The 26,690-nt window shown below is 40.6% G+C and overlaps 3 long non-coding RNA genes across 4 annotated transcripts; 1 reads left to right on the forward strand and 2 right to left on the reverse strand.

Moving 5' to 3' along the window:
• The first annotated feature begins 652 nt into the window (after positions 1 to 652).
• On the forward strand, positions 653 to 3,999 carry LOC147799221 (uncharacterized). Its single transcript, XR_015425482.1, has 2 exons — positions 653 to 1,004; positions 1,828 to 3,999. It is a non-coding gene; the product is annotated as an uncharacterized LOC147799221 (long non-coding RNA).
• On the reverse strand, positions 1,030 to 19,497 carry LOC147799222 (uncharacterized). Its single transcript, XR_015425460.1, has 6 exons — positions 19,377 to 19,497; positions 10,860 to 11,431; positions 10,336 to 10,422; positions 9,475 to 9,569; positions 3,395 to 3,464; positions 1,030 to 1,998 (listed from the first exon to the last, which is right to left on the reverse strand). It is a non-coding gene; the product is annotated as an uncharacterized LOC147799222 (long non-coding RNA).
• Positions 19,498 to 20,626: 1,129 nt separating this feature from the next.
• On the reverse strand, positions 20,627 to 26,323 carry LOC110990808 (uncharacterized). Of its 2 annotated transcripts, XR_015425435.1 has the most exons (5): positions 26,081 to 26,323; positions 25,393 to 25,591; positions 23,985 to 24,577; positions 23,357 to 23,454; positions 20,627 to 22,355 (listed from the first exon to the last, which is right to left on the reverse strand). It is a non-coding gene; the product is annotated as an uncharacterized LOC110990808 (long non-coding RNA). The 2 variants fall into 2 exon arrangements; XR_015425436.1 differs by lacking the exon at positions 23,357 to 23,454.
• Positions 26,324 to 26,690: the final 367 nt, after the last annotated feature.

Consider the following 26,690-nt stretch of genomic DNA (forward strand, 5'->3'; position numbering starts at 1 on the left):
CGTACCCCAATCACCCCGTTTCAAGCAAATCCTGAATAACCTGTTATTTTTGGCTCGCACTGGAGTTTCTGTTTGTTCATTTTCCTTGCGAGCAAAACAAAGTTTTACTACTTTTCGTAAGAACACTGCCAAACTTTTCAAAGCAATACTGGTTCCCACCTGCATAAGCCAAAACAAACACAAAAAAGGGTGCGCTGAGCTAGAGAAATGCCTATGTGTGTTTCCCATTGACGCGCGCACCGTGCATATCAATCGCACTGTGGGCTTTCTATGTTATAGCGCCACCAACGACGAAGAGGAGAAAGTTTTAACGTGGAACCAGCAAGTCCTGAAAAACCTACTTTTTTGTCCGGGAGAATTTTGAAATTTTGAAACTATAGTTCGGTTTGTTATTCAATTTCCTCTGCAAAAAGTGTCTTTTTGTAGTGTGGACTGCTTTTAAAGGCGAGTTTTTCGATATTTTCTGCTTCAATTCTCCCCTTTGTTGTTCACTCAAGCGTAACGAAAGATAGCGGCGTCTAATCTTCCGTAATCCTTGAAACATTTTATTGTTTGGGAGAGACCGAAGAAAGGAATCCAACAAAAGAATTGGTCTCTTTTTCAGCCGAGGTACATTCTGTGTACGTGCGTTGAAGCGGGATCATTAGTTGCTAAACGGCTGGTATTCGCCTCCAATTCCTCGTCAGGACAGATCGCGTGGGTTCCCTTTCCGTTCGTCCTATTCTTTTTGCGCCACACCTTTCCTCCTCTTTCTTCTATTGGCTCCCTGCAATCACGTGGTCTTCTAGAATCTATTAGTATTGCGTATATTCCCGTCATTTCGTCAACGGGTTTTTAGTGAAACAGTATCGCACTGTCGGAGTCTCCCACTTTACCAACAACATGTACATTTTACACCATACTTATGACGCTCAGAATGTACAAGATCTGAATGTATTTGTTGCAGTTACTTTATTTCTTCTAAAATTCTATATCATCGTGCAATATGTGGGCAACTGACAACTGTAAGTATTGACTTCAAGAACAAAATTTCAAGGGCAACATTTTAATTTCCTTTCCTCAAGATAAAAACTGGGTGTGGTACATTGAAGTCAAATTACTCAGTCTTTCAGCCTTGTGTAGGTCACAAGTTGAGTTTATTTTGCATTACTAGTTACAGGTTCATTCAAATTGTCTCTTAAGCTTTCTCAAAATGTTTCCCAGGAAGAAGTTGCACCCTTACTTCACTCAAACGGTTGTGTACAAAGTCTATGGGGAAACGAGAATTTTCTAAGTAGTTCCTAGGTATTTATTTTGTAAGTAAAATTGGGGAAAATGTTTCTCAGTCTTTCCATCAGTTCTCTAATGCCTCTATTCAGAGCAAATTTACACTTTTTCAGTTTTCCTCGGAGGTGGAGTCAAATGTTTGTTCACGTCGGAAACATTTTCTTTAATAAAAACCTTAGAGCTAAAAATACAAAATCAAACTGTCCTTTATTTTCGGAAATGACAATGCGGACCAATTTTAAAGCTGAGACAAACGCACACTTGAGATCAAACTAGTGCACTTTAGGGCTTTCATTTCGCAAAATCAAACAGTGCAATGACTGAAGTCAAGTGAAGAACTTTAAAAGCTCATTTAGCTTGAAAAATATTGAAGAACTTATTGCAGCAAAATTAAAGAAAGAGCCATTTTACAGCCCTGTGTGCCCTAACAATCCAAAATCCTCCAATTTAAATATAATTTTTAATGATAAAAAAAACTATAAGATGTACATTCAATTAAAACATGGAATCAGTTTAAAACCTCAAATATTTCTCTATTTCCTCCCCTTCATCTGCGACAAGTCCATCTTCACATCGGGTCTTTTCCATACTCCAACATCTGAGTGATCTTCAAACTCCTACTGCCTTCAGTGATGAGAGGGATCAACTGACATATGACATTTCTGAAGAACATCTTGAGTCTCATAATGAGAAGACACTGAAGATGACGGACAGCCCAGCTGAAATCCCTACCTGGACAAGAGAAATAAAGCAAATTGAAGCACTTTCAAATCTGAAGACAATTGTTTTTCAAATGAACTCCACCATTTTGATAACCTTGGGAGGTGTGCATTTGATCAAAGATTTTACTTTGCCCATAAACTTGAAAAGATTCCTCTAGCAATGCAACAATGGGACTTGTAATGAATTCTGGAGTAACTGATTTTACAACATCTTGGCTTAATAGATAGTTACTTTTAAAATTTTTTATAGTTGCCCTTGCAAATCCTTTAAATGGAACATGAGACTCCTACTGCGAATTCACCGTCAAATTACCAACAGGATTCAGGAGTGAACTTCAGCATGAACTCTAACTATCAAGATTGATTTATACCAAGACTTGCTGTTCATAGTTTGTGGAATGAAAAAAAAAATGGTTTTGGAGTGTCTGGTGCACTCCTGGTGTGTTTAAAGATTCTTATACTGAGGTAGAAAAACTTGCTCCAATTTCAGATTCAAACTTTTCAATTCCTTCCCCAAAGCCATAAATAACTCATAGCGATTACAAATGTATGCAAAGTCCTTGTGGCATAGACTGTTTCATAAACTTTATCATTCATTTTAACTTGGCATGTAACAACCGCACAAAAGTCCTCACAGATTTCTTTCAACTTCGACTGAAATTGGAGAATTTTTCAACCTCATCTGTACTCGAACATTTACTTTCAAGATGAGACTTTGCCAGCTGATGTTCTTCAACCTTTCAGAAATGTTTCATTCATAAATCAGTCTTGCCATATCAAAGTTTGATTATTTGTAAGGTACCGACGAGGAAAATCATGGAAAAATATTTGTGCTTTGAATCTCATTGCCCCAAATTGTTAATAGAATATTTGAAAATTGGAGTGAATGAACTTTTGACAAATTCATAATTCATAGCCTTGTTACTGCTTGTTTTCCAAATGGCTGAGACAGTACCTTGACTTGAAAGTAAAACCATGTAATGCGCCCAAAACTCTGAAACAAAATAAACATAGCACAACAGATAGATTGCTTGCCTTGACATCAACTGGCAACTTCTCAACTAAGGATATTTGTAACCTGTTACTGAAAGTCGAGTCTATTTGTTTACAAACATGCCAAGAAAAAAATCCAAGGCATTTTGAAATCAAAATAATTGCAGCCAAACTCTGAACACATATGCAGGAGTCTTTGAAATACTTCACTATTTTATCAAATGTGCGGGAAAGATGCAATTTGCATATTGCCATTACAAAATGTGTATTAACAATGAGTCATCTTGTTAACAATTGAGCAGCCAACACGTAATTTCAAAAAAATGAATACGGGGATCTGAAGACTAAAACCATTTAATTATTGAGACTCGTTGAAGGTAACAGGTTACAAAATTGAAGGTATTGCTTCTTACCTTATCAAGTGACCTTTGACCAATGAAGTTTGTGTCGTTACTGTGCAGTGACTGGCTCTGTTCCTTATTTCTGCAAAAAAATTTTCAATTGAAAATTAGTATGAAATCCACTCAGGCGCGCGAACTTGCACAAAAAGTGACATCCCATTTTCGGGCACGCATATATACGGTAAACCTTGAAGACCCTATTTTGGTTCAAAGGTCACTGATTAAGGTAGGCAATGATACCATAAATGGCTACAGTGAATCTTGATACGTGTCCTATGACCTATATTACCTTGGGTAATTTGTATATGATCTCCATGCAAAGAGGGTTGTACACAAATTACAAAAGGCGTGGCCATAGTATGCATATTCATGATGCAATGTAGGCCACTTTAGGGGAGGAACCAGAAACGTGCCATTGTAGGGGAACCACAAAGGTTTCTGGAGTTGAACTTCCACACCACAGAAGCCTTTGCAGTTGTCCTTCCGAGACCATGTGTTAGTTTCTGGGGTCCATCCTCTAAAGATTTATCCTTGGTTGACTACTTTCTTGAAATCCTCCTTGCATGGAGGAGAGGGGCTTTTTGATTTGTGAGAAATAAAGACAAGGGGGTACCTTATTCAAATTTTCCGTGTGAATTTATTCTAGGGGACCCCTATTCATTTTATTATCATTAAAAAAAAAAAAAAAAAAAAGCAGCAGTGTTGTGCTAAACATACGTTGCTGGTTGGCGCCCTCTACTGTCTGGGGCATATGGCAGTCTATGGCCCAGGTACTGTGGTTGATATACCTATTGTTCAGTGAAATCCACCGATGTGTCACAGGCACTCTGCACCATTGGTATCCTGCCCCCTACATAATCAAGCATGTATTTCACTTTATTGAAAAAACAAACAATGACCAAAGCAAAGGTCAGAAAGGATTCACTGTTGCCGACCTAATCTTTGCTGAGTCTGTATGGGGTGATTGACGGACGTCATCCCCTGTTCGGGCAACCAGGCTGCAAAATTTTGGAATATGTCTTGAAGAGAATTTTTTGAAAAAAAAAAAGTACTAATGACAAAGCTGTTTTAATTGGACTTTTCCACTCCATCTCCAATTGAGTCCTGGACCATCAAAATGACAACAACTTCAGCCTAGATGATGACGTGTGAATCAGAGAAACACATTCTAACATGGCTGACAACTTTACAATTTGACAAAGTTTTTGGGAAATATTATTCAGGTAAACCAAACTCTCTGAACAAGTAGTTCCATTGAATTAAATGCACTGAAGTGCATTACTGGTGAATATTTTGTTTTCACTTGTGATGGAAGAACCACACAATCTATGAGAATTTCACAGAGCAACATTTCCAAAGTTTTTCTGCAATTTTTGTTCGTTTGAAAACAAACCCCACAAGAACAAAATTCCATTTATAGTAAGTGCAACTGAAAAATAATAACAGTGTGTGATCAGCAGAAAAAAAAGCTGTGGGGTTCAATTTTTCCTTCCTTACCAGAAGTCTGGCAAAGCCTCTTAGGAGATACTGTAGATGACATTGGGTTTGTTAATGGTCTGCTCCTACGAAACATATTCTACATTTATTCCTATCATTTTATATTCCTATCATCATATTATAAATTCAGAGCAACAGAACAAAATATTGATCCTCGGGATAAACTGTCACATTTCACTGAACTAACTAAATTGTTAACTTTTCATAATCTTCCTTAACCCTAACTGCCCAAGGGTTGCTGGACCTAACCTTCCCCATTCACACAAAGTTAAACACCCATATGGGACTTTGTGCACAGGGGCTGTTGGACTTAGTTTTTCTGAGGTATGCCAAACCCAATGCAAAAGCCAGCTGTCTGGGCCTACCAGACCTATCCCCACTGAATTAAACACTTTACTACTGTTTAATTCTGTGTGGTTGGGGAAGGTTAGGGTTAAACTAAAATCGCTTTGAACATCCCGACGTACCAAATCCAACAAATCCAATCCAATGTGCTTTAGACAAAACCTGTAGCCTTAGTAACACCTGTTCATATTTTGCTTACGTTGTTTGACAGCTAAACACGTATCTGACACTGCAAACTCAACCTCCTTAATACTAGAGGAAAGAAACACATTACTTTAAAAGTAAACAGGTGTAATAAAAATAAAGACAAGTGAATGGCATTCCTTGAAATTTGCCCAAATGACTGTGTTCAAACATCTCCATAGTTAATGGTCACATACATCTACCTAACTTCCTCTAACAGATACGATTGTTAATGTTGATATTAAACATAAAGATTCCCTTTTATAGGATGATCTAAGTTTTCTCTTTAAATGCTTTCAAAACACTGCTTGTTTAAGGTTACTTCTACTTGACTAAAGGCTCATTTATTCTACTCTGATTTTAACTTTTTAGAATGTTTACATTTTAAGGATGCCCCTATCAATTACATATAAACCGGATGTAAGTTTACGGTAAATTTAAGTTCTACATTTTTCCTAACACTATTAACTTATCCGGTTACCAATCATCCAGAGCATGTTATCTTATATTCGCTGAGGGACGGGTGTTGTCATTGTTACTAACACTGAGTACTCCAATAGACATCAACAAGTCATAAATCATATCATTTGGCTATCCTCAAGAAAATTTAAACAGTAAAAGAAGTGACGGAGTTGGAAGTCAACTAACCACCTTGTAGTCCTAATCATTAACTATAAAGTTAAATCCCTCCAAGAATTCCATTACTATTTGAATTCTGAAACAGAAATCTAATTATTATTAAAAGGTTTGAGATTTCCATTTAACTAAACCTTCATTTTATAAACTACGGTATCCTATCAACATTGCCTTCTTGAAATCTTGTTTGCATGTCCAGTTTGGCCTGGGAATAACAATGTACATCTTTCGTTTTTCTTAAATTTACCTGTGGTAAACTAAATTGTAACTTTCAAACATTAGGTTAGATGATCCTTTTTGCTAATACAGACCTATTATTTCCTACTCATGATAAACTTTTATACTGTCTACTCAGTTTTACTCTTTTAACAATCCCAATGTCATCTTTAATACCACCTTCAAGGAAACATACCTCCAAACACAAATGAAACCAAAACTAAAATGATTCTGTGGAATCTAAGTAAAGTTGAGCAGCCATATTAGAATGTCTTTCCTCCAAGTCTCACACCAACACCTGAGAAGAAGCCACTATCATTCATCAGGTCTAGAGCCCCCTCAGATCAGAAGTAGATGTCCTCTTTGATAAAGGTTTGGTCATCATGACCCTGCCAAAAAAGCAACCTGTTTACACAGGAACAAAGAATGACGGGTACCAACTTAGGATAACAAAATGATCAAAAAAATGGTGAAAAAAGTGCAATGGTCCTCAGTCCGTTACACCAAACCATACAGGGACCCCAAAGACTTAAGTAAGCAACAGAAATCCTTTCTTTCCTATACTTGAGAGTTTGGAAGATTTTTGGGTGAAATAGCATGTCAATTATTTGAGGCAGGACACCGGTAGATTAGAGCATCAGTGACACATACAGTCGATTTCACTAAACAATAGGTATATCAACCACAGTACCTGGGCCACAGACTGCCACACGCCCCAGACAGTAGAGGGCGCCAACCAGCAACGTATGTTTAGCACAACACTGCTGCTTGTACATGCATGTAGAATGGGATTTCATAAATACATGTAATACAAAAAGACATTTTGGAAACATTTGGCAAGTAAGGTAATGTGAGAACCACTCCCTTGACACGAGACATTCTGAATATAGTTTCTGCAAATACACACTGTTGGTGAATAAAACAAATAAATATATGTAAATTGAACAAATTTTCCATGACTCCACTAAATCATGCATGAACTGCAAAAAAGTGGACAATGGTTTCCAAATTTCATGGTTTTAGATTCTACTAGAATTGGTGTACTTAAATAAGTCTTTTTGGAATTTTGAGAAGTGCTTGTCCTGTGGTCTGTGTCTCAGATTCAATTTGTGGGAGTGATTCTCATCAATATGCAATAACAAACATCCAAAGGTATGGTTCAAAACATCAAGTGCCATCAATTTGTAGCTGATCAGAGCACAAATGTCTTAGAGCTGGAATCTTACACGCAATCAGCAAACCTGATTTGATCTGTTTGAGATCGGATGTAATGGTTTTGACATTGTCCTCCAGTCAATGAAATCACTTAATGAATACGCAGTGCGCATCTGTTGCTAAAATGTACCCAAAAGGTATTGTCAAGAGATTTAAATGGAAAAGTTATTTCTAAGAAAACGTCGCACAAATATCACATGTTCCTAGAAATCTTGACTATTATCATAACACTTAAATCTTGAACCATACCTTTGATCATATCCCATGAGATGGATCCATGCAAGGTATGTTTAGAAAATCCACAAAGGGGAAAGACCAGATATGGATAATCATCATCATGTCCTCATAACCAGGAGGGACAAAGTTTGAAACATCCCCACACCAGGGGAGGGGCAAAGTTAGAGACATATATCCCCACACCAGGGGAGGGGCAAAGTTAGAGACATGTATCCCCACACCAGGGGAGGGGCAAAGTTAGAGACAAGTATCCCCACACCAGGGGAGGGGCAAAGTTAGAGACATGTATCCCCACGCCAGGAGAGGGGCAAAGTTAGAGACATGTATCCCCACACCAGGGGAGGGGCAAAGTTAGAGACAAGTATCCCCACACCAGGGGAGGGGCAAAGTTAGAGACATGTATCCTCACATCAGGGGAGGGGCAAAGTTGGAAACATCCCCACACCAGGGGAGGGGCAAAGTTGGAGACATCCCCACACCAGAGCAGGGGCAAAGTTGGAGACATCCCCACACCAGGGGAGGGGCAAAGTTGGAAACATCCCCACATCAGGGGAGGGACAAAGTAGGAGACATCCCCAGAATAATGGAGCAATGAAGAATTTTTTCACATCTCTGTACAAGGGAAGACATCATTTGAAGTGTTATACACAGGACAGGGTCAAGAATCTTAGAGAATTCCCAACACCAGAGATAAAGAGCCCATTCACTGAACACAGCATTGATCCATCTCTTTCTAGTTTTAAAATGTTTTCCAGGAAAACTCAAAGAACAGCAACCTTCAACTGTATCAATAATTTTAAATTTTGGTCTGTACGCCAGTTTTGTCTCAAAACTTTGTCAACATTTAACTTGAAACTTATAAACTTTGTGCAATATTTTTTGGGGGAGGGCAGGGTTAGTCTTATGATATTTACAAAAGGGTCTGCTTTTATGCAACAATTCTGAGTTGTATGATCTACATAATGTTTGCAATGTCATTGGATTCATTTGAGTTTTCCTGTAATATAACAATGTACACCTATCACTGGCAAAAAAGAAGAAATAAATTTATCCCAAAGCAAATTTGCCGAACAGTGTAAGGGCAAATACCAGCATCGCTGAGTTACAGGTAAATGCAAGGTAAGATGACATCATACAGTGGTATCAACCAATGAGCATTAACGATTTGCGTTTGCTTGTAGATAAAAGACATAACAACATTTATATATCAGAGCTTACAAGACAACAGCTTAAAAACCTATCCAAGTTTTCGTACTCCTTTCCTGATGAAGTTACTTTGTTTTTGCTATCAATGGGACTTGATTTGTATTTAGCGTTTCATAAATAAAAACCGCTCTGGTGGAAATTTGGTTACTTATCAGACTAAAGAATGACATTTGGAAGCGATCCAAAATGTTGGAAGAGTGCATATATTCCAGGTTGTTCTGTTTTCTCTTTCATCAACTCAAGATGCACCTACTGCCTGTTCTAATGCTTGGAGTAAAACAACTTGGAAAGCTCACAAAGGCTACGAAAATATCCAAGTTTATATCATAATGACCTTTGAAAATCACTTAAATCTGAAATGTTCTCTTTCAAAACAAACTTTCAAAAATCTTCCTGCTTTTGCTTTTTGATACTGGTCAAACATGTAACCAAAAATTTGAAAGAAAAAATAAGCTGAAGATTTTTCAAGACATATCTCCTTAATCTGAGGAAAGGTCGATAACAAGGATATTTTTGACACCTTGTAAACTGCAAATATACAAATGATTCTTTTTTACATTTCTGATGAAAACGGATGGCTAGACTTGAAATCTCTGGAGGCAAAGCTGTTGTCATGGTGATGAGGGATGCTGCTGTTTATCACACTGTTTACCTGCAATGGTGGCAAAGAGAAAATACAGTTACAAGTGAGAAATGCATCGTTGCAAACAAATACAAAACAAAACTCTGAGTACATCTATTTCAGTTTGAAAGTCTGTGTCAAGTTTTCAAACACAATGCTATTCTCTAATACACAAAGCTCAATAAGTCCATAATTAAGCTCAATTACATCTATATAGTTACACTGAAAAGAAACAGACTAGCTAGTATCTGTTCATTTTTAATATCCATCACATTTACCCTCACTAATTGTGGAATTCATTTTTCCATATCCTCAAAACGACACCAGTATTGTGACGAGCATAATGAAGAACAACTTGAAATTTTTGCTTGAATTCAAACCGGTGAATCAGAAAAGTATCCAATGTTTGAGTAACTACCTCCTGTCTGAATGACTTCTTCATTAAGTCCCAGAAAATTTACATGTACATACAGGTACTGGTCCAAGGTTAACTCTAAGACTTTGTCTTAGGTCTACAAATGTATACAACGCTATATGTATGTCACACTGGATATAGGAGCCTCAGTCGTGGGACTTTTGGTATGAACAATTTGCCAATAGGTCATTCAGAGTCTTGGACCAAGCTTTGTTATACGTATTTCATCTTTGAAATGAGTGATTTAAGTCCTGAAGCCCCACATTTTAATTTTCAAAATTTTTCACATACATGTATGTTAGAGGTTAGAGTCGGTCTATGATTAAATTTACAGATTTCATTAAAAGAATACTACCTTTTAATAAAACTATGTTGACTCACCTTGCAGGAAATGGCTGGTTGCATTTGTCTTCAAGGTGTTCTCATGGAAACAACAACAAAATATTTGTCATTTTGTGGGGGATTCACCTAAAAGGAAATCGTCAAGGAATTTAAGCAAAAGGAATGTACAAAGTTGAACCAACAAAAACGTTTTACTTTCAAGGTAACATAAAAACAAACTCATTACTACACCTAACAATCCATTGGCTCAGCTCTGGATAATATTGTGAGGTTTATCAATTTTTTTTATAGAATGATCTATTTCAATTTACATGTTGAGTGGAGAACTATCCATTCAGAAATCAAGAAAGGCATGATGGGGTTAGAAAGATGTTTTTATCTGCATTTGTGGTAGTTCTTGCAGGTTGTTTCTGAGGCTTCATAAGACCTCACCTCAACATGATTTGCATTAAAAGATGAAAGTGACTGTGTGGAAATGACAAGGCATATTTGATGAATATAAAAGGGTGGAACCTATCCAAAGGTACACGTCAAAAGCCTTTGAGCTTTGGTATGCAGCCTACCTGTGCTAATCCACTGCATGATTGGTATAGACTTGAAGTAACTCTGATGCCTGGCCACTTGCTAGATGTTTAGCATGACTGGCTCACAAGATGAATGGCTGGTTGGTAGACTATTTGGCTCACAAGATGACTGGCTGGCTAGAAGGGTGATTGGTTGACAAGATGACAGGCTGGTTGGCAGGCTGATTGGTTCATCACATAACTGGCTGGTTGGTAGGCTGATTGGTTGACAAGATGACTGGCTGGTTGGTAGGCTGATTGGTTCATAAGATGACTGGCTGGTTGGTAGGGTGATTGGTTGACAAGATGACTGGCTGGTTGGTAGGCTGATTGGTTCATAAGATGACTGGCTGGTTGGTAGGGTGATTGGTTGACAAGATGACTGGCTGGTTTGTGTTGGCACGTACACACATGTATTTATTATTTATTGATGTCTTCAAGCACAGCATCTTTGTAGCAAAATCCAAAGACCTACATGACTTGTAAGGTCAACAGTGCTGTCATCTGACATGGAATGACCTTATTGAGTTGGCTTACTGATGGCAGGCAACATGACACCTGTTCCAAGTCTCCTGTAAAAGATCAGCCAATGAAAACAACCCATTACTTGAACAGATTGAATTCGCATATCTGAGTTTTAACCCTACTTCTCTAGCTTGGATCAAAAACCTGTGGACACATATTACTTTGCATCATTTGTCAAAGTGGCTTGTCTGCCCTGTGTGAAAAGATCCAACAGGTCAAGTCTGCCCGAGGACAAACAGCCCGAGAGTATGTGGTTGCCAGTCACCACAAGATCCAACAGCGGCATTGTTCAATGGGACTAGCTCCCATTGTCTCAACATGGCCAGTTTGTTTGGCTCCTGCTGACTGCCAAGCATCAGACTTTTTCACCTGATGGGGTTAGGGCTAAAGGCTACAAACCATAGCACAGCCTGCATCATTCAGCCTGGTAATTTCGTGTATCTCAATTTTTCAAGGCTAACGCCGGACAATGGCCAATCTACCGGGCTACCCCCTGCCTCAAAGTTTAAATGAGAAAAAAGTGGAGATTTTGCAGAAAAAAGGTTGCTGTGAACCCTGTATTTTCAATTTGGCTTTGGCACCTGGGAAGTTTATTTATTCACCTGAACTGCAACTTCTCTGTTGTTCTTGTTTTTGAATTTTGGTTTTCATTTTGTCCTCTGGACAGTCATTGCAATTCATTTGCTACACAGATTCACTCTTGATAGGCAAATGCATGTACAGTCACATTCTTTTCAGTCTCAAACGGTGATAAATGCCAAGATTTCAATGAGTGTTTTACAAGTAGCTTTGTGTCTGGAAACCAGACACACATGATTAAGCCATGTGTATCAGCGGATGAACTTAAACGAAAACTTCAAAGTGCTTGTTTCGAGTTGCACATCATTTGTTGCTTGTGAAGCAATGGTTTCAGACTGATCCCAACAAGTTACATGTACATGAACATGTATTGTGGTTCGCTACTTTCAACACTGTTTAAGATCATGCTCTGGGAGAAGAACATTTCACACTAACAGGAAATAGTTTAGGGATTGCAGCTCAAGTAAATTAATTGAACTGCTTGGTTGAGTGAAGCCTTTACTAGAGAAATGGGACTAATAGTAATCTAATCTGAAATACATGTACTGTACACACTTTTTTTAGTTTGGGTATAGAGTGCCAAAGTGAATAGGTCATATGCACCACAACGTGTAAACGGCAACAGTGCCAACCGGCATGTGAACCAACACACGCGAATAGTCCCCTAATGTGGCATACTTCAACAGTCACTTGACTTCCTTCCCACAGCATTGCCAAACCTCTTTCTTACGAAAAACTTCAACCTGATTTGGTTATCGACTGGTTCTATTCCCTTGATGATACACCGTGTCAAACCTTTGTGAGCAATTTCCCAAACTTCAACCTGATTTGGTTATCGACTGGCTCTATTCCCTTGATGGTACACTGTGTCAAACCTTTGTGAGCAATATCAGTGTCATTAAAACTTCTTTTCAATTTCCAAAACTGATGGCGTCCAGAAACTGGGCCAGAATTCAGCTGAGTGTTCCTCTATGTGGCACTTGAAACAAATCTCAGAAAATCTCACCTAAACACGTACAAATTCATTTCAAGTTAATAAATTCTTGTAAAGCATCATTAAAGCCAATCAATTATCCATCAACAAGTTTGTCAGAAAATTCTTTTTCTAGTTTTGGTCACATTTTAAAAGACTTTATCTTTGAATGTCAAGAAAAAAAAATCGGAAAATGTGGTGAAAATAAAATTTCACCCAAACTTTGTAGCAGATTGTTGTCACGTAAATGCAAGTAAATTCAACCAAAAGAATGGAACAAATCCAAGATGGCTGTGCAAGAACTTCAACAACCTTTAACTACGAGACACACCCTTAGGTCCACGTATGTACACACTGCACTATCAAAACCATTCAACTGTAAAGCAATAAACCAATATCCAATCAGCATCCAGCTTAGCTAGCTACATAACAATTTCAGGAATTTGTCAGATGAGTCTATGCTTGCTGTATGGTATGTACTAATTCAAATCACACAATACCACACAGGTATGTTAAATTGAAGCAGAATATTAGAAGATTGATGAATTTGATAGTGAAATTTGATTAGGGTACATCAAGAATACTCCATTAGTTTGCACTACACTTTGGTACTCTACAAGGCTAAGGACTGGTGGTGGGAGTCCAGTAGAGTGGCTCTAGTCTGGGACTTTAAGCACTCTACAGGGCTAAGGACTGGTGGTGGGAGTCCAGTAGAGTGGCTCTAGTCTGGGACTTTACGCACTCTACAGGGCTAAGGACTGGTGGTGGGAGCCCACTAGAGTGGCTCTAGTCTGGGATTTTAGGCACTCTACAGGGCTAAGGACTGGTGGTGGGAGTCCGGTACAGTGGCTCTAGTCTGGGACTTTAGGCACTCTACAGGGCTAAGGACTGGTAGTGGGAGTCCAGTAGAGTGGCTCTAGTCTGGGACTTTAGGCACTCTACAGGGCTACGGACTGGTGGTGGGAGTCCAGTAGAGTGGCTCTAGTCTGGGACTTTAGGCACTCTACACGGCTACGGACTGGTAGTGGGAGTCCAGTAGAGGGGCTCTAGTCTGGGACTTTAGGCACTCTACAGGGCTAAGGACTGGTGGTGGGAGTCCGGTACAGTGGCTCTAGTCTGGGACTTTAGGCACTCTACAGGGCTAAGGACTGGTAGTGGGAGTGCAGTAGAGTGGCTCTAGTCTGGGACTTTAGGCACTCTACAGGGCTAAGGACTGGTAGTGGGAGTCCAGTAGAGGGGCTCTAGTCTGGGACTTTAGGCACTCTACAGGGCTAAGGACTGGTGGTGGGAGTCCGGTACAGTGGCTCTAGTCTGGGACTTTAGGCACTCTACAGGGCTAAGGACTGGTGGTGGGAGTGCAGTAGAGTGGCTCTAGTCTGGGACTTTAGGCACTCTACAGGGCTAAGGACTGGTGGTGGGAGTGCAGTAGAGTGGCTCTAGTCTGGGACTTTAGGCACTCTACAGGGCTAAGGACTGGTAGTGGGGGTGCAGTAGAGTGGCTCTAGTCTGGGACTTTAGGCACTCTACAGGGCTAAGGACTGGTGGTGGGAGTGCAGTAGAGTGGCTCTAGTCTGGGACTTTAGGCACTCTACAGGGCTAAGGACTGGTGGTGGGAGTGCAGTAGAGTGGCTCTAGTCTGGGACTTTAGGCACTCTACAGGGCTACGGTCTGGTGGTGGGAGTGCAGTAGAGTGGCTCTAGTCTGGGACTTTAGGCACTCTACAGGGCTAAGGACTGGTGGTGGGAGTGCAGTAGAGGGGCTCTAGTCTGGGACTTTAGGCACTCTACAGGGCTAAGGACTGGTAGTGGGAGTCCAGTAGAGTGGCTCTAGTCTGGGACTTTAGGCACTCTACAGGGCTAAGGACTGGTGGTGGGAGTCCAGTAGAGTGGCTCTAGTCTGGGACTTTAGGCACTCTACAGGGCTAAGGACTGGTGGTGGGAGTCCAGTAGAGTGGCTCTAGTCTGGGACTTTAGGCACTCTACAGGGCTAAGGACTGGTGGTGGGAGTCCGGTACAGTGGCTCTAGTCTGGGACTTTAGGCACTCTACAGGGCTAAGAACTGGTAGTGGGAGTCCAGTGGAGTGGCTCTAGTCTGGAACTTTAAGCACTCTACAGGGCTAAGGACTGGTGGTGGGAGTGCAGTAGAGTGTCTCTAGTCTGGGACTTTAGGCACTCTACAGGGCTAAGGACTGGTGGTGGGAGTCCAGTAGAGTGGCTCTAGTCTGGGACTTTAGGCACTCTACAGGGCTAAGGACTGGTGGTGGGAGTGCAGTAGAGTGGCTCTAGTCTGGGACTTTAGGCACTCTACAGGGCTAAGGACTGGTGGTGGGAGTGCAGTAGAGTGGCTCTAGTCTGGGACTTTAGGCACTCTACAGGGCTAAGGACTGGTGGTGGGAGTGCAGTAGAGTGGCTCTAGTCTGGGACTTTAGGCACTCTACAGGCTAAGGACTGGTAGTGGGAGTCCAGTAGAGTGGCTCTAGTCTGGGACTTTAGGCACTCTACAGGGCTAAGGACTGGTGGTGGGAGTGCAGTAGAGTGGCTCTAGTCTGGGACTTTAGGCACTCTACAGGGCTAAGGACTGGTGGTGGGAGTCCGGTACAGTGGCTCTAGTCTGGGACTTTAGGCACTCTACAGGCTAAGGACTGGTGGTGGGAGTCCAGTAGAGTGGCTCTAGTCTGGGACTTTAGGCACTCTACAGGGCTAAGGACTGGTGGTGGGAGTGCAGTAGAGTGGCTCTAGTCTGGGACTTTAGGCACTCTACAGGGCTAAGGACTGGTGGTGGGAGTCCAGTAGAGTGGCTCTAGTCTGGGACTTTAGGCACTCTACAGGGCTAAGGACTGGTGGTGGGAGTCCAGTAGAGTGGCTCTAGTCTGGGACTTTAGGCACTCTACAGGGCTAAGGACTGGTGGTGGGAGTCCAGTAGAGTGGCTCTAGTCTGGGACTTTCGGCATTCTACAGGGCTAAGGACTGGTGGTGTCCCAGACACTGCATAAGGTGGTGTCTGAGAATTACTATAGACCTGGAGGTAAAAATACAATGGACTGCCAACTCCAGCAGGTGCACCGCCTGCCCATTGCATGAATACATGTTCCATCTGCCAGAGTTGGTGCCACAAGATACCTGCGGTTGACCATTGAAGCAGTGAAGTAACTATGATAGGATTTTACTATGGGGGGGGGGGGAAAACAAGGGGGCACCAGCATCTTTGGGGGGGGCAGCTTTCAGTGGTGTGCTTTTGGGAGGGGGGAGTATTTCAGCCTTGTTCAATCCATTCCTCTGGTTTTTTTAGTCGGAGGGCAACTGGGGGGGCCCTGGCAATTGATGGGAGCCACGTCCCCCCTCCCCTGTGGCTACGCCACTGCTTTGAAGCATTGTTCATGTGCAATTAACAACTGTGACTGTTATGCGTCATTGTACTCATAAATTTGCCTTGGAACTCTTTATTTTTCATGTTTTTCATGGAAAAAAATCCCAAAATGGACACGAATGGATGAGACAGATAGCATACAAGTGTGTTACGCTATGCGGTATACCATAGAAACTCATCCCCTATTTGTGTCTTTAGGCACTGCTTCCAACAATTGCACAATTATTACCTGGAAATGTATGCCATTTTAAGAAGTGTTTATTTACATGTACACATTGTGCATGCAGTACAATTTCATATATGGAAAATGCAAAATAAAATGGAAGTTGTCTGTGCAGAGTCATTTCATATGAATTCACCCCAAATTGGGAAATGTTCCACGGTCACCACTTCAGATTAAGAAAAGAGAGTGTCTACATGAAAAATGAGCACATACAAAATGTTAGGCTTCAACTCCAAAGGGTTGCTGAGATAACCCCCCCCCATTGGAGCCACGCCCACTTCTTTACACTCACGAACCACAAAAATTCATTTGCAAGGGATTTTGGAGGCCGCTATCTCAAAAACGAATAAGAACTACAGGTTGCGTGTTTGTACATAGGGGATTGGATCCCAGGCATTCAGCATCTGCCATCATAAAAAGTGTCTCTTGTGTACTTCCCCCTGAAATCATTTATAGGCAGAAATAAAAAAGTCTATTTTAGAGAACCCCCATCAGCCCAAGATGTGTGTTTAGGGGCTTACGATACTCTATCCTTGTTATTAATTTGAGGCAAAGGTCTGACTGCAAAAGGAAAATGTACCACAAATGAGCTCTGATTTTGGAATCATAGGCCTTTGAAAAAGGTCCCTGTTGAAAAAGCCCACATTTTCCCCAACTTTCGGCTGGCAAGCTTACCATGTGGGCAATTACCTATGGGCCTAAATTTTTTTCCAGATAAATGTAAACATCTCGCCTTTGTATCCTTGAAATTTCAAGTTGTTCTTCCTATGACTTCATCAAATGTGGTCAGTTTTTGCCACTACAGCCTACATGTACAGTGCATGAGTAGGCATGTGTAGACATATATTTGCATACATCTCACATACCTGCATATCTATGATACATGTAGTTGACCCTATAGTAAAGGGAGGAACATTTTTATAACTGTATTCCTAAAAGAAGTCCAGTAGCATACATGTATCTTTTAAAATTCACCCAGAATTAAAGGGACCTCAAATGCCGGTATCCTTGAAATGACACCTTGGTGTTTCAAGTAATAATCTCTATAGATGTAGTTTACATGGCTTTTTTCATTTTCATGCAAATACGGATAATTCACGAGCAGAATAGTGATGTCATCTGAGACACAAAACCTGAAAGTTGCATAGATTTGTGTTAAAATAATTGGTAGATTTTTGAATTGCTACTGAAGATTTTGATTTTCCTTTTTGGCAGTTTGACAATAATGTTGTACATGTACATGGGGGACTTGGACTGTGCAAGAGACTACTTTTGATGGCAGATTCTAAATGCCTGGGATCAAATCACCGTAGGTACTGTACGTGTACATGTACCAACACGCAACCTGAATTTTTTTTCCGTTTTTTGAGATATTGGCCTTCAAAATCCCTTGCAAATTAATTTGCATGGTTTGCAAGTGTAATAAAGTGGGTGTGGCTCCAATTTGGGGGACTTATTTTGAGGGAGGGTTTGATTTTTGAGGTTAATTATGGGGTAAAAGGACAACATAGACACAGACTGTGCATGCACGCATCCGCTGAAAAAAAACATGACGATAAAGTCAAGACGTACTTGGTATATTCTCTCTGATGGTAACAGAAAAGTTTCATTAGAAAGCCGATCTCTGATTGGTTGGAAACATGGGAAAGGCAGATTAGGGATTACGAGTACTGAAGAGAACAGCCACACATTGCCAAAGGTTACACAGTCTGCCACGTGTGTGTGTGTCCAGTTGACCCTGCATTAACGTTGATAGACATGGTAAGAAAGTCACATTTTTTTCTCCTGATTTAATCTTGCTGATGTAACCCAAATAAGGTCATGACAATCAAGAGACATTGCCAGAGTAACACTCTTTTTCGGGGCTGACCATAATTAGTAAAACTTAGAGTAACAAAAAACCAGGGGGGTCCCGAAGTTTACAAACCCCCAGAGCCTCCGTACTGGAATCAGGTCAACTCGCCCCCTAGCTGACTCACCCCTTACTGACTCGCCCCCTGACAATCTCACCCCTTACCATATCTCGCCCCTTTGCCAACTTGCCCCCCTGACAAGTCACCCCCCCCAGCCGAGTCGCCCCTTGGCCAACTCGCCCCCTGGCAAACTTGCTCCTAACCAAGACTACCAAGTTGCCCCCTCAGAGGAGAGTCCACTGGTTTGGGCCACTGGTACATTTCTAAGTGTCCTTGCACAAGGTGGGATAATAATTATAAATTATTATGACAATAATGATGGTCATAACTTGGTTATAATAAAAACAAGACGAACACAGCTTAAAGTTGAGAGCAAAGATCATTTTATATTATATATATTTTTAAGTGAGATTTACACAAAGTCAGTTGCACAGAATAATTCAAATGCAGGAAGGTGGAGGCATGGAAGTAGGAAAAGGTGGAGGTAATGATGTTTGCCAGATAATGAATTCTGATAAGCTTAGCGTGTTTTACAATCAGTCAATCAACCAAACGCAAGTTTATTAAATAATTCTCAATAGTCCCCTTCAGGTGAATTCTTCAATATCCCGCCTAATTACAATGTAGGCCTATACTAAACTCACTTAAATTTGGAAATGTGGATGGTGCAAACCTGTGGACTCTCGTCTGAGGGGGTGACTTGTTCAGGAGGCGAGTTTGCCGGGGGTACCATAGCAAGGGGGACGACTTGGCCAGGGGGTGAGTTGACGGATGGTAAAGGGCGAATTGGTCGGGGGCGAGTTGGCAAAGGAGCGAGTCAGTAAGGGGCGAGTTGACCTAGCCTACATTGAATCAACCACTCCTACAGTACCACTGCTAACGTTAAGCCTAGTTTTCGGATACAAGCTTAACAATACAACAGAAAAAAAGCTTCTTACATTATTTTTGTGGACACGGGATATTTACTGCGCTTCTTGTCGATACAGCAGAAACCCGACTTAGCTCACGTTCTACACTGCCTACTTGCCTATAGCGCCACTGCATGAATTTCTGCCAAATATATAGCGCCCTCTATTGATCAAAATAACAGCGCCCTCTACCGACATTTTATGCATGGCAATAAATAGCGCCCCCGTATGCCAAAGTCAACGGCGCCCTCTATTGACAGATAATCGATTTCGCAGGATGGCGTTGAAAAATAGCGCCCTCTATAATAGTGAACGAAATTTTAGTGTGTCGGTACATTGCAAATATTTCCAAGAATAGCCAAAAAGTAGGAAGGTTTGCGACACTTTGGTCAGCTTCACATTTCTCTTAAAAATAACGTCTAGCAGACCTAAAAACTGTAATCATTAAAGTTGGTATCTTTTTATTACGTTTTCGAGCCTGACCAAGCTCAAAGCCACATCGGCAAAGAAGCCATACTTTCAAAAACGCTCAATAAATGCAATGGCGCCCTCTACAGGTTGGCATAGATTAAAATTACTAGTATAGCTCCCTCTATAGAGGGGCCTGAATTTTCGATAGCGCCCTCTACTATTTGCCTCTTTTTTCATTTTGCACATAACTTTTTAAATTCATGGTAATCTCCCCCCATGCTGATTACAAGTTCTCTGCAAAAACTTTCCGGAGAAGAACGTTAAAGGAAATGGGAGCAAGTGGTTTTACTGAATTGCCTCTGAAATCTTGTCATATTTTGAATCATTAATTTTTATTAAGTGGCTGTTGCTGGTTTTCCTTAAAGTTCCATCCTAACAATTAACTGGAAAATGATCTTATTAATATACAAGTTCTGTTTCCACTTAATTGAACATCTCCATAAATCGTTTTCATATTTGAGTCTTCTACTTAAGTACTCAATTGCTACATTTTTCATCCTACATATTACTATGAACATTACACATGCACACCTGTTATTTTTATGTTTGAAATGACATTAACTCGAAAATATTTTTTTCTGGCTGACCTGTTTTCAATAGAAAGTTACAATATTAAGATCCACGTCGTCTGGTTGGATAACTGACCATCTTCAGTGGAAAAACTTGGCAGAGAAATTATTTTATTTTCAATTAAGGCATCTCCAAAAAGTTGGGTTATTCATGCCATACACTTCCGTTTCTTTCCTTTTTCAATTTGTCAGCCAAAAACTCTCTTTAGAAAGGATAACTTACTTTTGTGACTTACAAAATTCCTTGTAATTTAATTCCTTTAATTACATGCAGAGTTTTCTTTGGTACATTATATTTACTTTTGAAATAAGATCAAACATGAAAGCTATTTCAATAAAAACAATTACAAAAGAATATGTACTCAGGAAAAATCAATAATAATTATCTCAAATGCCTCACAGAAATCCTTATGAATTACACGTATCATGTACAATCATATTCATTACGTGTGGAATTCTCCACAGAATTGTTCCTTGATGACAATAAGCTGATATTGGAGTCATGTTTTGTTGTAGTGTGATTCAGATCAAGATTAATGTTTCAAGCCATAGTTTTGAACACAAATGAATGAATTAACCTAGAAGTCATATAAAGGAATAGAAATAAACCTTACTCCAACCAAAGTTTGTTTTGCAAAGACCTGTCTTACAACATGTACACTGCCTTTTACTTAAATAGCCTAAGCCGATATTAAACAAAGAAGGAAATTATGACTGCATATAAATAACAAGAACCAACTTCATGCAGCAAATTTCCAAACATTTTCCCTGCAAACTTCCACAAATTAACAACTCAAAGTATTAAAAAGGTCTTCAATGTGTGTTCATATGTTATCAAAACAGTTTTTATCCCCCCAAATCAGAAAACTGTTGTTCAGCACTCCTAAAATTAGACACAAACTGGGACAATGTGCCATATTTTCCAACAATGAGACAAAGATTCAAACAAGGTGCAGTAAAGATGGCATTCTCGGCGTGAGAAGTCCAAAGATATCAAATTGAATAAAGCAGCCTGCTTGTTAAATTTTTAAAAAGCGCATCACATTTAACTGCCTTTTCAGTAAAACCTGAGCAAATCTCTAGACAGTTCATAATTAGGTGACCATTTTCTGGACTGTTTCACAGGCTGGGTGTTTAAATGTCTTAAGTCATTAACAGTTTATCCCAAACAACTTGGGATGAATGTTGAAGTTGAGGTACTCAACATCTAAACTTCCATTTATGTTTTTTCAAAATTTAGTTAGAATAGCTTGCTGCGCATTACCAGGATGAATTTACATCGTCATTATTCATTGGTTCTTGCTAGATATGGCTCTGGACACACCGGCAGCACCTGTGGACACCCTCAACAGTATGATAACCATCGATTTGGTAATAGCTACTCCAGAGACAGAGAAGATGGCATATCAAGGTGAGGCAAATTCATCAGAGACTCCACTGGGTTCTGTGCAGTGCTATCATTGTTAATTTGGGGTCATCTGAGTCGGCTTGATGGCATCACTGGTGACATTTTTTTGTTAATGCCGTGCCATCTTTGTCACTGTAGTTTTATCCTCAAAAATTGTGTGACTTTTTGTTCATGACGCGAGTTCTTTAAATCTGTGTCATCTTTGGTTTTCAAGTTTGTTATCATTGTTAATTTTAGGTATATTAGATCTGTGAAGAGAGGAAAGACTGTGCAGACTGTATTGGTCTATGTCCTCAGCAGTCCTCTATGTTGTCACAAATGGCTTCTTCTTGCTTGCTGTAAACGAATTATCTTGAATCTATCAGGTACAACAACGACAACAAGAGAGACCGAGACAACTCCTCGGGACGATCTTACCACGGCAACAGAGGGGATGAACACAGAAGACGGAACGACAAATCAGACAACTCAGCCCACAGCCAGCACCAGTCCGGAAGTCGGGACGATCGTTTCCACCACTCTCACATCGACAGCAAGAGGACCGAAGGCATTTGCAGCAACCTGAGGAAGGTAAGCAGAAATTGGACAATTTTCAACAAAAACAAATTCAACATCATCAAGGCAATTTCAAGAAAAAAACTCAAGAATTTTGATGGAACTATGAATGGTATCTTAATGTCCTACACAGAATCAAACATCGCCTTGCTACATGCTCTGTATCAGCAAAGCCTGGAACCTTTCGACAGATTCAATATCCAAGTTCAGTCTGCAGCATTTCAATAGTGAAACTTTAAAGTGAACTGGAAACTCACATCAGCTTGAGTATTTTGCGTTTTATCCAGATGAAAACTATTCTAAAGTACCTTAAGCCCTTTTGGCATTTGGAACATTTATATAAGGCTCATCAGCAGAAAACCAACTCTGTTTGTCTTCCAATCTCAAACAGCTTCCTTTCTAGTTTTTACAATATTTAAATGAACTGTCTATTCCTGCAATCATTCGTCAAAGCTATAATAAATGATGACAAATTCCAAGTAAAACAGTCGCTAATGTGTATGCAAAGCAAGAGAAATCCATCTCTTTTTTTGCATTAAATCAAACAAAACTCCTGACAACATATCATTGTATGTTTTCAAGGCTCAACATGAGATTAAAGAATTTCCACAATTCTAATGAAATACTTCTTAGGTTTTAGTACCTTGCTAGTTGATGTTCTCCAGATTTCTTTACACAATCTCAAATTGGAATTCTCAACCAATTCTTGAGGTTTCAATTCCCAATTGCTATCTGAATTGCAGTGCAATTCCACAATCTTTTCATTCTTATACACCTTCATCCGAAAAACAAAAATATCAACTGGCAAGTTCCTGAATACATCTTATTTCTCAGTCAACAATTTTTCTAACGCATTCCTAAAATCATGACTATTAACATAACTGCAAAAATGCAAAGATACCTTTTTTTCTCTCAAACTAAATGAACCAGCAATTTTTATGCATACAGTAATCTATCCAGTCCATTAAAAGTCAAAAGGTTACTCATTCAATGGAACTATCAACTACCTTAACTACAGGCCATGACAACCACTGAAGCTTGCCTCCGTGCATTATGGTTGAATGACAGCTGTTCCCATTCTGTATTCCTGTACAAGTGATCACATCTATTGTATGAGCAAACCAACACGATTTGACTCAAACTAGAACAAACTATTGAATCCTGCAACATTCTTGCATGTAGTTAATTTCAATGCTACGTTTTTCAGGCTTGGTTCTAGTTTCAGATATCAGTAGAATGCCCCTGAATGGCTGGGCATTGAACTCTTGACATACACCGTATGTCCCCTGATCCTGCTAGGCTGACCTAGTTGTAATTTGCATGTGATCAGCACATGACTTGTACATGGAGGTTGCAGGCAAATTGGAAGAGACATCACACTATATGGCCACTACACGGGACAAGTCAAAAACTAAACCCATAGTGTTTCCATAGCAACCACAGACCATGTGTCATTTCTCAGTCTTTTGGGTGGACTACTTTGTAGAAAGTCCTTTCCCTTTGGGGAGGGCCATCCAATTTTTTTGACAAATGAACACAAAGGGACAGCTTACTGACAAGTTGTGTCTTCTCATTATTAGGGCAACTCCCTTCCAAGAAAACTCTTGAAATTGCAGAAAATATCTTTAATATTACCTGTCAATACAGCTCCGCAGCCTGACTAGTCCAAAGACTTCTAGCAACACCAATGCCTGGCTAATGTTGGCTGTCTAGCATGACTGACAGTGACTGGTTGACGGGTTGGTCAGCTGGCAGGCAGCCTGACTGGTCCAAAGACTTCTAGCAACACCAATGCCTGGCTAATGTTGGCTGTCTAGCATGACTGACAGGGACTGGTTGACGGGTTGGCCAGCTGGCAGGCAGCCTGACTGGTCCAAAGACTTCTAGCAACACCAATGCCTGGCTAATGTTGGCTGTCTAGCATGACTGACAGGGACTGGTTGATGGGTTGGCCAGCTGGCAGGCAGCCTGACTGGTCCAAAGACTTCTAGCAACACCAATGCCTGGCTAATGTTGGCTGTCTAGCATGACTGACAGTGACTGGTTGACGGGTTGTTCAGCTGGCAGGCTGCCTGACTGGTCCAAAGACTTCTAGCAACACCAATGCCTGGCTAATGTTGGCTGTCTAGAATGACTGACAGTGATTGGTTGACGGGTTGGTCGGCTGGCAGGCTGATTGGTTCAGCTGTATTCAGCCACTGGATTCATACACTGTATGTAAACTGGATCTGCAAGAAGTCATATGCAATAAACAGACAATTTTAAGACTTGTGCCTCTTTGGGGGGATGAGCTTGGAAGTGGAAACTGAGAAAAGCAGTCACTTTTTAAGGTGAAACTTGATGAAAAGGTTTCAGTTTGGGCTCAAAAGGAAAAACGTGAAGATTGATGGTGCAACAGTGTTTTCTGCAAATTGAGCATGAGACAAAACTCTGGTAAGGGGTTAACCCCAGGGGCGTAGCCACAGAGAGTCTGAAGGGGCATGTGCCCAACCACAAATTCTAGGTGCCCCCCACTAAGAAACGAGACAAGATCATAAAATCAGGTAATTTGTTTTCTTTACATTTTCTTTGCATATTTTCTTTAGTCTGCTAGTTTCTTGTATGAAAGTCAATGGACGAATGGATATTGAACAAGGCTAACCAAACCTTACCTCCCAAACACCACACCACTGAAAGCTGGTGCCCCCCATAGGATGCTGGTTCCCCCTTGTGCCCCCCCATGTAAAATCCTAGCTACGCTATTGGTTGACCGACCCTATGTAAATGGTATGTGCAATGATACATATTTCAAGTTGGTAAAAGTTCAAATACAAGTGTACATCAGTGACAACAAGCTAAAAATAACTCCTTCCCCTCCAACAAGAATTCAATTTGGTCACATACTAGCGTGTACATGTGAATAACTTCCTCTTTCATCCGCCAACCATGAGTATTGGGGTGGAAGTGTTACAACCCCCTTCCTTTAATAGAAGAGACAGTGAAAAGAAAAAAGAGTAAGAAACAAGAAGGAAAGCTGAAAAGGGAATGACAAAGTGAAAAATACCTCTTGCTTGGAAACACCTCAGCAGTCACATCCTCCACTCTGGATGATTTGATGGTCGCCTCTCGGTCAATGTCATCTTTCAATCTCTTCCTGGCACCATACAAATACTGGTGGGTGACGCATCCTGCCACTACCTGATGACATTCCTTGGGTCATCTTGTCTTGTAGTCAAGTTAGGTGCAAGTGATACCCTTGACAGCTAGGGGAAAAACAAAAGCAGTTCAAGAAACTACAATCTCTCAATACCACTGTAACATTCTGTCACTCGCTACGAACTCATCGGAACGGATTCCTCCCTGGGATGCGATTTCAACAGAGCATGCATTGTCCAAATAGACGTGACCTTTGGAGAATTCCAAATTAAATTGGTAACAAGAAAACTAAAATTTCATATACTAATGAAGCTTTGGTTTCATTTTGTGTCAAGCCAAGCAACTATAGCAGATTAAGAGAATTGCAGACTTATCGGATTCTGGTTCAAGCCCCACCACTTTTACAAGTCCTTTAATGTCCGATGCACGATGGTCTCCCATAAACGCATCTTCAAATGTCAAAGCTAGGTACAGTCGGTCGATATGCAGTTGTGCGATTGCTCAATCTTTGCACGGAAAGAGGACCATATAGTGTAATTCCATGGTTCAAAATTTTTGACCTGTCACACTTTAAAAAGGCCTACATTTTGTCCTACCTCCATGCACAGCCAGACAGCAATGATGCTCACGTGACGGTACTCTTGACGTACGTTGAACTTGAAGTAAAATAAATTACTTTTTTACAAACAATCTGTTGGCAATTGGCCAGGAACTTCAGACAAGGCAAAGGAAACACCTGCGACTGTCTTGGTACCTGGTACTCAAGTAACAAGGTCGGTCTGCTCGTCACCACAGAACAAAAACACGACGTGCATGCACCATTAATTTGTGCATCGCGCCTGACCCTAAATTTGCATAGCGCCCTCTAGCCCCAGACTGGTGGCCAGTCTACTGGACTCCCTCCCCCACTTTCGTTTCCCGCCCTCCTTAAACAGTGTACATGTATAATTCAAAGTTATGGATGAATTTGATATACTCCCTTGTTGCTGAGTTGGAGTTTGGTTTATAAGAACAAATTTTCACGAATATTACCCCTTTTCACCTTCACCACTTCCTTGTGCAACTGCACCCTCTGTAAACAACCAACCAACCAGACAATGGTCCAATAAAGATTCTTTTCGTCTGGTTATTTTAAAAAGTTTGATATACAACATCGTTATGCCTATGGGCCTTGAGCTGGACCAACAGAGGGCGCTATTTTCTCAG

This window comes from Acanthaster planci, linkage group LG05 (assembly GCF_054643075.1).
Source record: "Acanthaster planci isolate LZ-2023a linkage group LG05, COTS_SCS, whole genome shotgun sequence".
Lineage (NCBI taxonomy): Eukaryota > Metazoa > Echinodermata > Asteroidea > Valvatida > Acanthasteridae > Acanthaster > Acanthaster planci.